Below are 14,598 nucleotides of genomic sequence, written 5' to 3'. Positions count from 1 at the left end.
TTAACAGCCGTATTCGAACAATGAGATACGTCAAATACTAGATATTGAAACGATATGGATTGGATATGTCAGTGTCAAACAAGTGTCAAAAGTGACGTTTTTTTTTCGTGATTTCGTAGTTGTTCCCATAGTATAAGTAGGTCAGTATAATCCCAAAACCTCCCTGGCAACGGGAATGCAGTTAATTTTAGCCTGTATACCCTGTATAACGTCAAATTGTGTCTCGAAGTGTCTTTAATTGCAAAATAATCACTTCATATCACTTATATGGAGCACTTTTTAAGTAAAAGCGTTTATCTTACATCGACTGGGCCCTTGCCGAACCGGCTCAACCGTGCTCTGCATTTAATACTTCCGAAAAACGTATGGCTCATTAGCCAGGATCAAGTGAACTACTTTCCACGAGAAATTGCGATCGTAAGCGCATTTATATAAAGATATTTGGGGCAATTTATCACGTTCAGCGAACCTGAATAACGTAGATGCTTCAAGGTGTGATATTAAAAAATCAGAGACTGTGGCGTTTACGTACATAGGGTGAACGCAGAATATTTTGATGAATTAGCATAGTCTGTACTTAGCATTTTTTTCGAATTAAAGCACAAGGAAATATTTAACAAGTCGTCGTGTGTATGATATTTTTGATCAGTGCCCATTATGCCCATATTTTTTAATTTCATAACACTTTATCTACACATCTCGTAACAATCTAGAATTTTGTCAGCGTGAACTAACAGCGTCTTAATCTAAACTTTCTCGTCTAAGTTGGGACATTTTATTATATATTGTTATTAAATAATAGGACTCTTTTTTGCTTTAATTAAACTTTTAAGCGAAAAATTAGTATCTAATTTATAAAACAAAAAATAAAGCGTAAGAAGCACTCTATTTTTAATAAAAATATCTGGGAGACCGAGTTATGCTCGGAAAACATATAAAAACACAAAAATGCGCGTCTCCCCAGAGATAAGACCTAGGTCGATTTATCGCCCCCGAAAACCCCAATATAGCAAATTTCATCGAATTCGTTAGAGCCGTTTCCGAGATCCCCGAAATATATATATAAATAAATAAACAACAATTGCTCGTTTAAAGGTATTAGATAGATAGGTATATAACTAGTTAAATCATATCGATAACGAATATCAGTAGGTATCTAACATTTCTGACGTACCTAACGTCAATGTACAGTCAGAAATACTTGATATGATGATGTTGTGACAATGGAAACATAATAGTTGTACCTTAATGACCGAACAAAATTGTTCAGTTACATTCCCCTTGCATTTCCCATCGCGACTTTATGTAACATCAACTAAAAATAAACTAACGCTTAGAAAGTCTTGACCACTGACCATAACTGAGGTTGCGCACGATAAACCTTTATGGCTTTTGAATAAAAAATCGAGACGAAACTTATTACTATTGTAACATTTACAGCCACAATAACATGATGTAGCGCGCATATACACTCGGCGTCAAAAAAATCGCACCTCGCCAAAAAATAGTTTCAAGCAAATATAGCTCTTATCCAGTGCATTGTACCATGTCAATATTGGTATCATTTGAAAACGCAATTAATGCACTTTAAAAAGATAAATCGTAATTGTCCGTAAAAACAACCATCGCCGAACATCGACGTTTTGTTTAAAAAAGGACCGAGATCCAATTTTAATCGGTCCGTTGTTGTACAATCCTGGACGGGTATAAAATGGAGGCTAAAGGTTATTTATTGGTCATGCGCTCTCCAGAGGTTACTGAGGTCACTAATGAACCGTTACAGTAAGAATAAACCCTTGGACATGGATACCAGGCCAGAAGAAGCAGCTCAAGAGGTGGCACTGCTGCAAACAGGACTATGGCAGTATGAAGTTGCTGAAAATTTTAACAGAAGCGGTTTCCGAGTGCGTCGAGTCTTGCTGGGGTTCCAGGTGACTGATGGTTACATCAGGAGGCCTGGGTCTGGAAGACAACACTGCTTTTCCGCTAGAGACAACCGGTAAATTGTATCGAACTCTTTGCAGAACCGTTTCTCCGAGGCTGTTGAGCTGCAGCAGCAGCTTCAAGCAGCTGGAAGAACAGCAGTAAGCATCTCTACGATCGGAAGAAAGCTGGAAGAGAAGAGGATGTTGCCCCGTAGAACTGCTACAGGCCCCCAATTAAAGCTAGAGCATCGAATAACCAGGAGGCAATACGGAAAGGGTAGGAGAATGAATGAAGGAACTAAAAATTAGTTAAATAGTAAATTGACTGTCTCTTAATATTGTGCAAAAGTCGCCTGTAGGTTTAAAGGACTACCTGGTAAATGTAATATCTGGAAGAATGAAACGAACGAAATATAATAGAGGAATGTCCTCTTTTCCGACGAGACGAGGGTGTACCTTTACACCAACGACAGGTGCAGGGGGGTGTATAGGAGGCAGGGAGAGCAATTCACGCAAGCCTGCACTGAAGAAACCGTCTGCTAAAGGGACGGATCTCGCATGTTCTGGGGCGACATTTCGATCGACGAGTAAACTCCTGTGCATTTTCCGCACTGAAGGTGGTCACAGCAGGGATCCCTGACTGCTCGGCGTTACATAACGAAGATCTTGGAGGAGCAAGTGGTCCCATATGATGGTTTAGTTGGACCCAACTTCCAGTTTATGCATGACAACGCCCGCTGCCACACTGCGTTGTTTTTGTGAGACTAACTGTGTGAGGCTGGGATCACCGTAATGGAGTGGCCAGCAAGGAGCCCTGACCTGAACCCTATCGAACATCTCTAGGATCAGCTAAAACGGCGGGTGCGATCGCATGATCCTGCTCCTGCCACTCTCGACAGGCTTCAACACACCATTATTGAGGAGTGGAACAACTTTCCTCAAAAACGCATCGTGGCACTCATGACAGTCATGATTCGTCGCATGGAAGCTACTCGGAGGGAGGGAGAGGAGGCAGCACTAGAGGTTTTAAGTTTAGTTTAAAGTATTTTTTTTCTGTATCTGTTGATTTTGTAGTGTTTTTATTCTTTGCAATTTTAACCTAAATACACGTTGATTCATTTTTCCTGAAAATTTTCTTTTTGTATGGGGTAGATCGTCCATTTTACGACATTTTCCAATAGAGGGTTTCATAACCTTTCAAATAATGCCCCATAGTCTTATCTTTCCTTATATAATATAAGGTTTAAAACCGCTTGAAAGAAAAAAGTTAAGATGTGCGATTTTTTTGACGCTGAGTGTATTAGAAGTGTCTCTGTGAGCTGCAGACCTCGCGAATCCACATGGATCCGTTTTTAAAAGAGTTCTAAAAGCTGATATATTAAATATTTACGTGAGGCAAAAACTTAAAAATAACAATAACTCGGTTAAAATGTAAATTACATTTAATCATGATATATTCTAATCAGTAAAAACAATGTTTATCTTGTTTTAGATGAGCGTTCTTAATTGCATTTTCTGTTAAGCTTTTGTATCTTGATAACCTACATTATGGCGTCTGTATTAATACATAAATCATCAACACATATTAAATCACATTTACAACCAGGTCTATTGCGAATTTACTTTTGTAAGGTGGGTTAAGATAGCACGGGGATACTGGGACTGGGATAGCAGTGATAGCACTGGGGTAAGACTATCACTTTTATGGAGTCCTCATACTCATACTGTTTGTCTTGCCCCGAGCAAAATAAACTAAGTATGTTAGTCTCACCCCACCTTACCTTACCTTTCATCACCATCATCATATCAGCCCTTTATCGCCCACTGCTGAGCATAGGCCTCTCTTCTAGTACGCCACTTACCTTTATTTACTATCATCACATCAACAACTTCAGCTAATTATTGTCTACCGTCAAAGTAGAGCCTGAAGCATATGAAGAATTCAGTTACAAAATGTAATGATGCAGCATCAGAAACTTGTATACAAATATATTAGGTAGGTAGTTTAACATATTTCCGCATATTACACCAAAACAGGTTTTTGTTTATAACTCAGCCAGACTAGACAAACTAGTTTTTAATCGATCTTAGGCAGCATGTATTATTTAATCAATCGTGAGCATAAGAGTGTCTTGGTGAGGACGAGCACAGTTGGGGGTTGGGACTCACTCAGAAGCTGGTCGCCTGTACTGATAACGAGAGTAAATAGAAAAAAATCAATACCGACCAAGTGCAAGTCGGACTCGCGCACGGAAAAATATCACGTTTTTTGTATGGGAGCCCTACTTAAATATTTATTATATTCTGTTTTTAGGACTTGTTGTTATAGCGGCAACAGAAATACATAATCTGTGAAAATTTCAACTGCCTAGCTATCACGGTACATGTGATACAGCCTGGTGACAGACAGACAGACGGACAGCAGCGGAGTCTTAGTAATAGGGTCCCGTTTCTACCCTTTGGGTACGAAGCCCTAAAAAAGTATGTGAGGATATAAATGTGCCAAGAATATCCGAGATAAAACTAACGTAACGTAACGTAATTTCTCTTGACCTACTAATATGTCACTAGCTAAGTAACAAAATAACTCTCGAACTCACTCGACCCACATGTCTTAAAGGTGCAAATCGTATACAATGTGACTTTTGTCTGAAGTGGCTGCGTTATGTAACAGTTTCGAGTAAGAATTGGGGTCGCGTAATACTTCGATGACCGATGACGCTATGACAATGCAAAAGCTCAGTGAGCGCCTATGATAGTAGTGCTTATATAATTCAATAGGTCATCATTTTTAATGACCTCATTTAAACTCGTTTTTATGAATAAATGTGTATTACCCAAAGTGAGTTAAAACAATAAGAAAGTCAAAATTAAGAGTAAGTTATTTGATATTAATCTAAACATCTAAAACTTGTGTCTTCGTCAATTTGAATAAAAATTCAAAAATAAAGCAACATAAATATCAGTTAATATCGACCCTGCTAACAGATTTTCACGAAAATTGGTTGAGTAATGCAGCCCGTAGAGGAGAACAGCCTGACAGACATACGGAGGAACGGACTTTTGCGCAAGCTGTAACGGAGCCGCTTTGCTCACTCGGTGAATAAAATACGGGAAATAAAAAATAATATAACGATGGATAATTGATTTATTTTTGTTATGATACATACATATTTTCTTAAAATAAACGTGAGGCAAGGTGAGTTATGGTTGCCAACGGTTATATTATTATACTAAATATATGTATGTACCTAAAACTTTGTTCTAAGTTCTAACGCATGCAAGCATGACTAACATGGAAGTCGTCTGCAGTCGGAAGAGTGATGTAACACGTAACAGTCAAGTTTCCGCGGCGAATGAGGTCTCGTCTCACTTCGATGACGCGTCGCTGCCTTTGAGAGAAAGATACTTTTACGAGGTTACGAGGTTACAAAATAAATAAATCAAACTGATAAGATAGGTTCTTTTTTTCTCAATGCATTGTATTGTTTTATTTTCTTTATTAAGCCGAAAGCTATACTTACATTAAAATAGTTTTCTGCTTGAGGTTGCGTCGTCTTACTACTCGTATGCCTACGATAGGACGGGAAGCGTCTGAATAAATAAAACTAAGAGACCGAGCTTAAGAATGCGCTTTAATGATAATTTTCAAAGGATGTGCTGTTTACTGATTATACGATTTGCTCTTATAGAAATCTCACTCCCGTTTCAGCGGAAAACAGTACAACTAGGGGCTAATAAAATCTCTCTTCTCCAGACTTAAATCTATAGAAAGTTTCATTTACAGCTAGATTTACGTGCAGATGTGTCCGTCAGATATGTGTGACAGATATGTCTAGGGAACCAATCTGTTAATGTACGAGTATGTTGGGAATTAGGCACAGATATGTCTGCGGACAGATCTTCTGAAGACACGTCTGTGTCTCATTGCAGCTATATATGTAACTATAGAACAGAAGGCCTACCGCGAAAATCGAAATCTTGTTATCTGCCTCTCTATACTCTTGCATAGCGATAGAAAAATTCGATTTTCGCAGTAGACCCTCAGGTTCCGATCGATGTTTGCTGGATCTCTTATAACCATGCAGAGATCGGCGGGGGTGGGCTATTTACCTTATAATTTGACATGTCTTACCTTATATTACTAGTGGCTCTGTGAGCTGTAGACCTCGCGAGCAGAGCTTGAAATAACATGGTGCTAAGAGCTTTAAATACACCGTGTTTTTTTTTATTTCCGTTAATTTCAAGGGTGCATTCCTGAGCTTAAATCAAGTAACTTTCTCAAAGACACCGATGTTCTAATTAAGTCCATTTCGGAGATAATCCATAATTTATTTTTTTACTATAAGGCCTCTACAAGCGTGTACACTTGCCTTAGGGCCGGCTTACATATTGATTAGTGTTTAGAATGAGTTCATACATTTGCTACTAAACTTAAGTACAATCTCGGTCGATTGATGTACGAAATGACATTGATATGTCACAGATTTCAATTGTTTGGTTGAGTTAAATGTAATGCCCGTGTTACAACAACGCTATATGCTACATTTAATTACTTTTTAAACAAAAAAAAAACAAAAAAGAAAACAAAAAATTTTTTTTTTTTTTAAATTAACTATGCCATTTAGTTCTTATAAACGTACTTAACTATACCCCGAAGTTAACGGAATTCAATAAAAACACGGTGTATAGTAAATTAAAGAAAAACAATACGAAATTTATGTGTAAAAAAATACAAAAAGTTATAATATCCCAGCATACAATTACTGGGGATCGAACCCAGACCCTCTGTGCAAACAGAAAAAGCGAACGTTTACAAACTGAGCCAAATAGTTCTTAGATGGGTTGACGAAATTTAGCTACTCCTTCTCAAATTAAAATTAGTTAAAATTAAATATCTAAATACCGCCTAAACCAGCGATAATTTTTTTCTGCATTTTTTGCTATTAACTCTGTAAACATGTTTCAAAAAGAAAAAAGTCTTATGATATCGATACGACTATTTGTTTAGACGCCAGGTATCACGACTCCGCCATTTTTAAAAATTTTCAAAAACCGGATTGACAAAAAAATTTTATTTAGTCATAAAATTCGGTCACAAAATTTCACGAGAATCGGTTAAGAATTGCGACCTGTAGAGGAGAACATCCGGACATACGAAAGCAAAATGCCCGAGTCAAAACGTAGACCTTCGCTTCGCTTCGGTCAATAAGGCAAATAGCTCACCCCCGCCGATCTCTGCTTATATTATAACCCCTAGCTTATATGCCGGGTCACTGCGACCCCTACGCGCCGGCGCAGGCTCCAAAGTAACACAAGTGACGTAACGCGTTACGACGACGCTTGTGTAACTAATGTTTTTGATACTTGCTTGCTATTAATATCCGAAGTGGGACGGGCCGTTTGTCTAGACCTACTTCCGATCTTGTTTGTAAATGCACATTGTGCATAACTTTATCAGTTTTACATAACTCCGGAAGCGATTATAGATACTTCCTGATTTTTTTAGGAGATGCAGTTAGAACATTTTCAATTTCAACAGTGGCAATTTTGTACAGCCAGTCCGTAACCTATATCGCTAGGTGAAAATCAGTAACTACCACCACAAATCAGAGCCCTATGGGCTATGGACAGGCGTGGCTCATTCCGCGATTTCGTCGCGTCGCAACAAGCAGCTAAAAGTACATCCGTCCCACACCAATTTTGGTGGCTAGCCAAGGGCCGCGCGAGGCGTTTGCTGCACCTAGCGGTCATCGTAACAGATGCGTTTTGTTAGAGAGTGAATCTTCTGTACCTAGTACTATTATTTATTCTGGGCCCATAGTAAACCGTACTAGTAACAAAACAAGGTTGATTTTTGTTTAATATTTTTTTTTGCAATTATTGAGTTTTGGTTGTCACCTGCCGATGTATTTAACTGCAAAAAATAACAGCGCACCCGACGCATTCATAATACATAAACACACCCGTGGTTAACGTTCTACGACTTAAAATAAGAGTATATGTTAAGATGTGTTTGAGTGCGTTATTAATGTTATTAGCGCAGACAATTTTGCAACGGCTAGATATTTTTACGACTGCTTAAATGAGATGTATATTGAAGATAACACATTTTTAAAAACTGCGAGGAACTTTATAAAATAGAGACAGCGGCTACAACTTTACAGACAACTTAGAGCATTTAATAACAGGAGTCGCCTTTAAGAGCTTACCCCTCTGCCGAAAAACTTGCACAATTCTGCAAACTTTTGTATGGACTGACATGGCTATTTGTACGTTACGTACAAATCATGTAGAAATAGCAATACATCGCAAAAATCGGCAGACTGTTTCGTACAGAAAATGACAGCCATGACGTCTCCAGTTACTAAATGCTCTAAGACAGACAACCTTTGGGTGGCGGATATTTTGCAAAATATATTCATGACGCCCATTTTATTAAAAGTAATCACACCAACAAAAATATTTATACAAACACATATGTATCAAAAACGCAGGTGACTATGGTTTGTAACTCAAGAGAAATTATAAACGGGTCAATTTCTAACGAAATTTCCACATAAAGTGACCTAAGTTCATTGCTCTTGAATGTAGTTAAAACAGTTGATTCTACAATATTCTACAAAGCCTAACGCGCATTACATAGAAGACAATTATTGCATAAGGCGGCTTTCACTTTTGCAGGCAACTATTACGTTCATCTAAAGTGTAACTCCAGGGGGTCTACCGCGAACCACGTTCGACGTGTTGCCTCCCTGTCACACTTACGTACGAATTTACAAGAGCGATAGAGAGACAACACGTCGAACGTGGTTTGCGGTAGGTCCTCAGACACTGCACTGTGAATTAGGGCTCATTTAGACGGCGCGCGAACTCGCATGCGATTTTAGTTACATTGTGGACCATTGAGGTTACAACAATTCAGCCGACCGATCAAATCACGCAATGTAATTAAACTTGCATGCGAGTTCTCGCACCATCTAAATGAGCCCTTAAGCACGGTCGGTCTTTGATTACAGAGTAATTCAAGCGTTTAGAATATTGAAATAAAACAATTATTTTCAATGTAAGGTTTCTATCAATGGAAAATGTTTCCAAGAAACATCACCACCATGATTTAATAAATTTGAAATTAAGGAGATTGTATACTTAATACTTATATTTTATATTAACTAAGTATTTATTTATTGTAACTGCTTCTTCCCATTGATTCCGTTGGCAAGTCTATTCAAATAGGCTAGATGACAAATTTTCATTTACTTATGGTATCAATCGATCAGGTTTGTTTTAGGATCAAACGTCTATATCGGACCCATTGCATTAAACTCATTAAAGCAATACAAAAGTCAGAAATGATAGTCAAACTCCGACTATCGGTCCTGTATTTTTGTATTATTTCCATTTATTATTTCAATATCCACATTATTGTGATAGTTTGCTCATTTGTTAACTATTTTACAAGATTTTGTTATAAAATTCAACATGTGTCATCATCCCTATTGTGGTAGAGTTTTTAATAATAGTTTATAATATGGTTCATTTTTTTCTTAGCCTATTAGAGTGTCCCACTGCCGGGCAAAGGCCTCTTCCCCTGGTGCCGGTTCTCCCATGACTCCCAGTTTAGCGCTTCTTCCGGCCAGTTGTTAAGGAAGGCGTCAAAGTCGTCCCGCCATCTCCGCCTGGGCCTGCCCCGCCCACGCTTCTTCGTCGGCATCCACTTGGTGGCTACTTAGCCCACCTATCCGGATGCATGCGACTAATTGCCCGATTCGAACTTTAAGATACGTCATTTAATAGATCTAGAAACGATATAGATTAGATATGTCAGTGACAAAAGTGACGTCTTTGTTTGAAGGAACGTTACATTTAACACTGACATATCTAATCCATATCGTTTCTAGTTCTATTAATTGACGTATCGTATAGTTCGAATTGGGCTGTTAGTAATGTGGTCGGGCACGGAATCCTAACAAATCGGCCAAATGGAAATAACAGCGCATATTTTATGATTTACGTAATTTAGATATTCACTCACATGTGAATGAAAATTTTCCGTACTTAATTCATTTAAGGGTGGACATGTAATTAGCATGATAACAAAATAAAGTGAGCATGTTCATTAATGTTATCAGTTTTAAAAGTAGAATATATCATTTCACTTTTACTTTTATTTTCTTATATGACTTAGCTAAAAGTGTATTTTTAGCGAAATTGATGATGCTTTTATAATAAGTATTTATTAAGAATTAGAATGTACGTGCCTATTAAAAATAAAGACCTAATAAATAAAATTAAATAAATAAATACAACATATAACATATACTTATAATTCTTAAAATATAAAAACCTATAAATACCAAAACTATACACGAAATGTATAGACATCCTAATATCACTTGCTACATAGGTACGTCAGATACGATGGTTTTAGATGTATGAGAATTTTCAAAATCAAATTGTTGGTAATTTTGATGGAAAATAACTTGATGACATGTTATACAGAGTTCGGCAGATCTCCGCACGAAAACGTTATTGCTCATAATCATAATTTACCGTTGCGTGGGCTCGACCAGATGAAAAACACGATGAACAGATCACTTGATATACAACTCTTTCGAAAAACTTAATAATGTGAAAGAGAAAGGCGATATATCATAATCGCGGCAGTTCTATTAAATTTTATGGGAAAATTCCCAAAGTTTTCATTCAGATAAAACATTTTAGGGTTCCATACTTTATAATGTTTTATTACGAGAATTATATGAACCTTGGCGAGATACACCGAAGTGCGACTGTGGAGCACCTGTACCTACAGTCCATTTACTACATTGTCCACGAGTGCCCCATTGGGTGAAGAAGCTAGATATTAATTTGTAAATTTGTAAAACTACCATGAATTGTATTAATGCCGTACGACTAAATAAATAGGAACCTTGAAGCTCTGCAAAGCTTTTGCCACTTTATAAGACAAAGTCTAGACACGCGGCAGCGTGTCAAGCCAAGTTCAAGCAAAGGAACTGGCTAGCCAGCGCCGAGTGTAATATTACACGAACCACTTGGTGCCACTTTTGACCCTTCTATAACTCAAAACCTCTTTAACGTAAACACATAAAACTACGTGTGTTTAATTATATCCATAAGGACATCTAGAAGCCCAAATTTCATGAAGCTAGCTCAAACGGTTATAAAGATATGAAGGTCAAAAAGTCGTAAATTTTAGCACTGACTGACTGACATATAGTACCTAAATCTAACCTACTTCCAGGTGACCTAGAAGGATGAAATTTGTAATCCAGCTCGGTAATTGTGTGTAAGCGTAGGAAAAAATCTAAAAATAAAAAAAAAAGTTAAAAAATAGGGGGGGGGGGGCATACTATTTTTTTTTATATGTAGCGTTGGAACCGTTACAAGCAGATATTTGAAACTATCCCAATATATGTATTATTATATTTGCTATATAACAGAAATACTATAACAATAAAGTTAAGTCAAAAAATAAGTGGTGTCCCCATACAAAAGACTTGTAATACGCGCTAAACAACCGGCCAACGGTGTGTCGTAACATTAAATCTCAATACCTACCAAGTCAAATCTAACCTACTTTAAAATCTCACATTTTTTTTAATAACAGCTATTGTTATAGCTATCCAATAAAGCAAAGAAATAGAGTTTAATACTTGTTCATAATGTTATTTTGTTCCTATAAATACATATTTGGATTCTGCATAGAACTTGGCACTCATTTAGATCTCCATTCTTTTTGCGGCGAAGCCCACAGCCAAGCATAATTTTTGTATTGAACTTGGCTTATGTTTTTGGTGGGATTAACCTAACTGAAAATAACACAATAAAAAAAAGTTTAACTACATGAAACAAGCATAGAGTATCGCTAAAGTTTCTAGAGCCACTAAGGCCCGCTTGCACCATTCCACTAACCCGGGTTAACCGGTTAAACCGTTGACCCAGAGTCAAATTGTACTGGTAACCATGGTAACTCCAGGTTTAACTAGTTAACCCCTTTTTGGTGGAATGATGCAAGTGGCGCTAAGGGTGTCAACTCTGAGCTCTGCGTTTCGTTTTTCTATTTACTTGGTTCAGTAACAAACATGTCTTATTCCTTTTTCTAGAAATCCCTGAGGTCATCGGATTGCAACAAGTTTCTCTGTTTTTTAAGTTGTCTAATAGATATCGAAGCACAGAATAACTAATAGTAAGGTCATTGGATAACAGAAAGTTTTTAAGGTTCCGGAGTTAGAAGACTGTAAAATACCAGCGATTATCTTTCGGTTTGTCAACCTTGAATCACGGGCCCTGCCCTTTATAGGGCAACGGTCTCAAAAAGACCACCCTGCAACATCATATTTTTGTATTTATTTCTTGTACGGAATTTTTAGGACTATAGATTGGCGATGAGGCTCGAATTGAGGATTTTTTTCAGTCTTGCCCGTTAAAGGGTTAAAAGCTACAAAAAAGCTGGATTTTCATGTCATATAGCATGAGCTGTGAGCGGGGGCGTTGTTATTTAGTGGGAAGCATAAAGCATGAGATTATAATATAATCTATTTATATTATAACATTGTCTGGCGGTCTAGCATGACTTGCGTTCTCGTGCGCGATTCCATACATCAATACCTTACCATAATATCTTAGGTTCCTAAGTTGTGTTGAGTTGAAACCGATTTAAGCGTTAACAACGGTTAACCAACTGGGTTTGTATATATCCGGAGTTTTGTTTAACCCCCTAAGTCCATAGCGACTACATACCTACTTAAAACAAAAACGCATCTCTTCAAAAATAATTACTATTCGAAATCGAATGACAAGAAAAGGAATGTCAAATAGTGTAAGTATTAGCTGCTACGGAACCATACACTGAGCATAACCCGACGCGCTCTTGACCGATTTATTCTCTTGTTTTTACCGTAATTGTTGATAGCCGTGATGGCCATCGAAAGCGAAATGCCCATGGGGCTTAGTTGATAGCCCTTTTCACTCAATTTGTGGCTATTAACCTGGCACTGGATCATCAACAACATGAAACATAAACAAATATAATATATTCAATTATCTAATTATGTGATAGTTATTTACAATACATATTTACAAAGGTACTAAGTCAATTTTCTACGAACCCTAATGTCACCTGGGGCGTAGTCCCTAGGACACTGGCCGCATTTCCCCGCATGTGATATCGATCGCCATTTTTTCTCGATCTAATATTACTGCCATGACCATAAGACGTAAGCAAGTATCTCAATGATTTTAAGACAATAGTGTCGACGATGAACAATATATCACGCATCATTTATTTTTATTTCTTTGTAAGTAAATCTGTTTTAAATAACTAGTTTACATTAAAAGTTGTATTTATTCGGTTATTTTAATTTTATTGTACAAAATATGATGCATCGTGCAAACGGTGAACTTAATGCCACAAAGCATTCTCTTCATTTTACCAATCAACCAAGTCAGTCAACTTACTTTCCTCTTATATTAAAAAATTTAAAAAAAAGAAAGCGAAACGAGTCTAATTCTAATACCTACCAAAATGAAATTGATTTTTTTCTGTAATCGAATAAAAAAAACAATATTAAAAGAGTAAAAGCCATACCTAGGCAGTATTATACAATACGACACTATTATTTGTTTATTGGCCATTCAAACTTCATCATTCCCTGACCTAACACAATCTTTTGTGTCGTGCTTACTTAGATTCGTTCCAAGTTTTTATAATAGTCTCAGTATTCTTTGCATACAATTTAAATATCTATTACTTCCTTTCCATTCTCTCTTTTCAAAACTAATTGATTGAATAGTAAAAAAACAAATCAACTCCGTGAAATAATGTCTAGATAACAATTGTCAGAGAAAAACGTACTGAACCGCATTTAAAACAAGGTCGATTCTTAAAGTGTTGTCTCATTCGGCTGTATTTTAGTATCATATTAATCTGTCTTTGTCGTTTTTATAAACCATTTAAAAAAAGGAGATTATTAATTTGATACGTGATCATTTACTATCCCACTATTAAGTAGGTACCTATTTTATTTATGTGAAAGCGAATAGTCGTAATATGTTCCAGTCGTTGCAATTTCAATCTTTAGCCTCATTTTGGGAGATTGTGAGTAGATATTAAACTGCTTATACTATGGGACCAACCCCGAAATGTGAAGTAATTCGCGGTTTCTGTGTTTGTACTAATACCAACGTAATAGTTATTTACAATACATGTGCGGAAAAGAGGAAATTCGAAACGAGTGGCGATAAATTAAAACACGACCGAAGGGAGTATTTTAAATCGACACGAGTTGCGAATTACCTATTCGCGCGTGTGTCGTACAACGTTTTACAGTAGGTACATATGGCTCTTTAAACTTTTGACATACGCACGACAAGTGCTATTTTATTTATTTAATCTTTATTGCACAAAAGAAAAACCTTACCGGACTTAATGCCATAAGGCATTCTCTACCAGTCAACCTTTTATGCACTAGTGCGGGAAAATAGGACCATATGTACTGTAAATAATCTTTTGAACTAGATCTAGCTAAATGGTTGGTAATAAACAAGCAAGTTGTTTCATTTTCCTGGATAATGCCGAGAAGGGAAGCATGTTGTTTCCAAGGTTTGGAAGGATTCGGAGAAAACGAACTTTTCGAAGTGAGAATTCTCA

The 14,598-nt window shown here is 37.0% G+C and overlaps 1 protein-coding gene across 1 annotated transcript in view; it reads right to left on the bottom strand.

Moving 5' to 3' along the window:
* The window catches only part of LOC134800160 (unconventional myosin-XVIIIa), a 139,733-nt gene that overhangs the window by 124,390 nt on the left and 745 nt on the right, over window positions 1–14,598 (bottom strand). The window lies entirely within an intron of this gene.

The sequence above is a fragment of the Cydia splendana genome, chromosome 19, assembly GCF_910591565.1.
Source record: "Cydia splendana chromosome 19, ilCydSple1.2, whole genome shotgun sequence".
Lineage (NCBI taxonomy): Eukaryota > Metazoa > Arthropoda > Insecta > Lepidoptera > Tortricidae > Cydia > Cydia splendana.
This window is presented reverse-complemented; position numbering and strand designations above follow the sequence as displayed.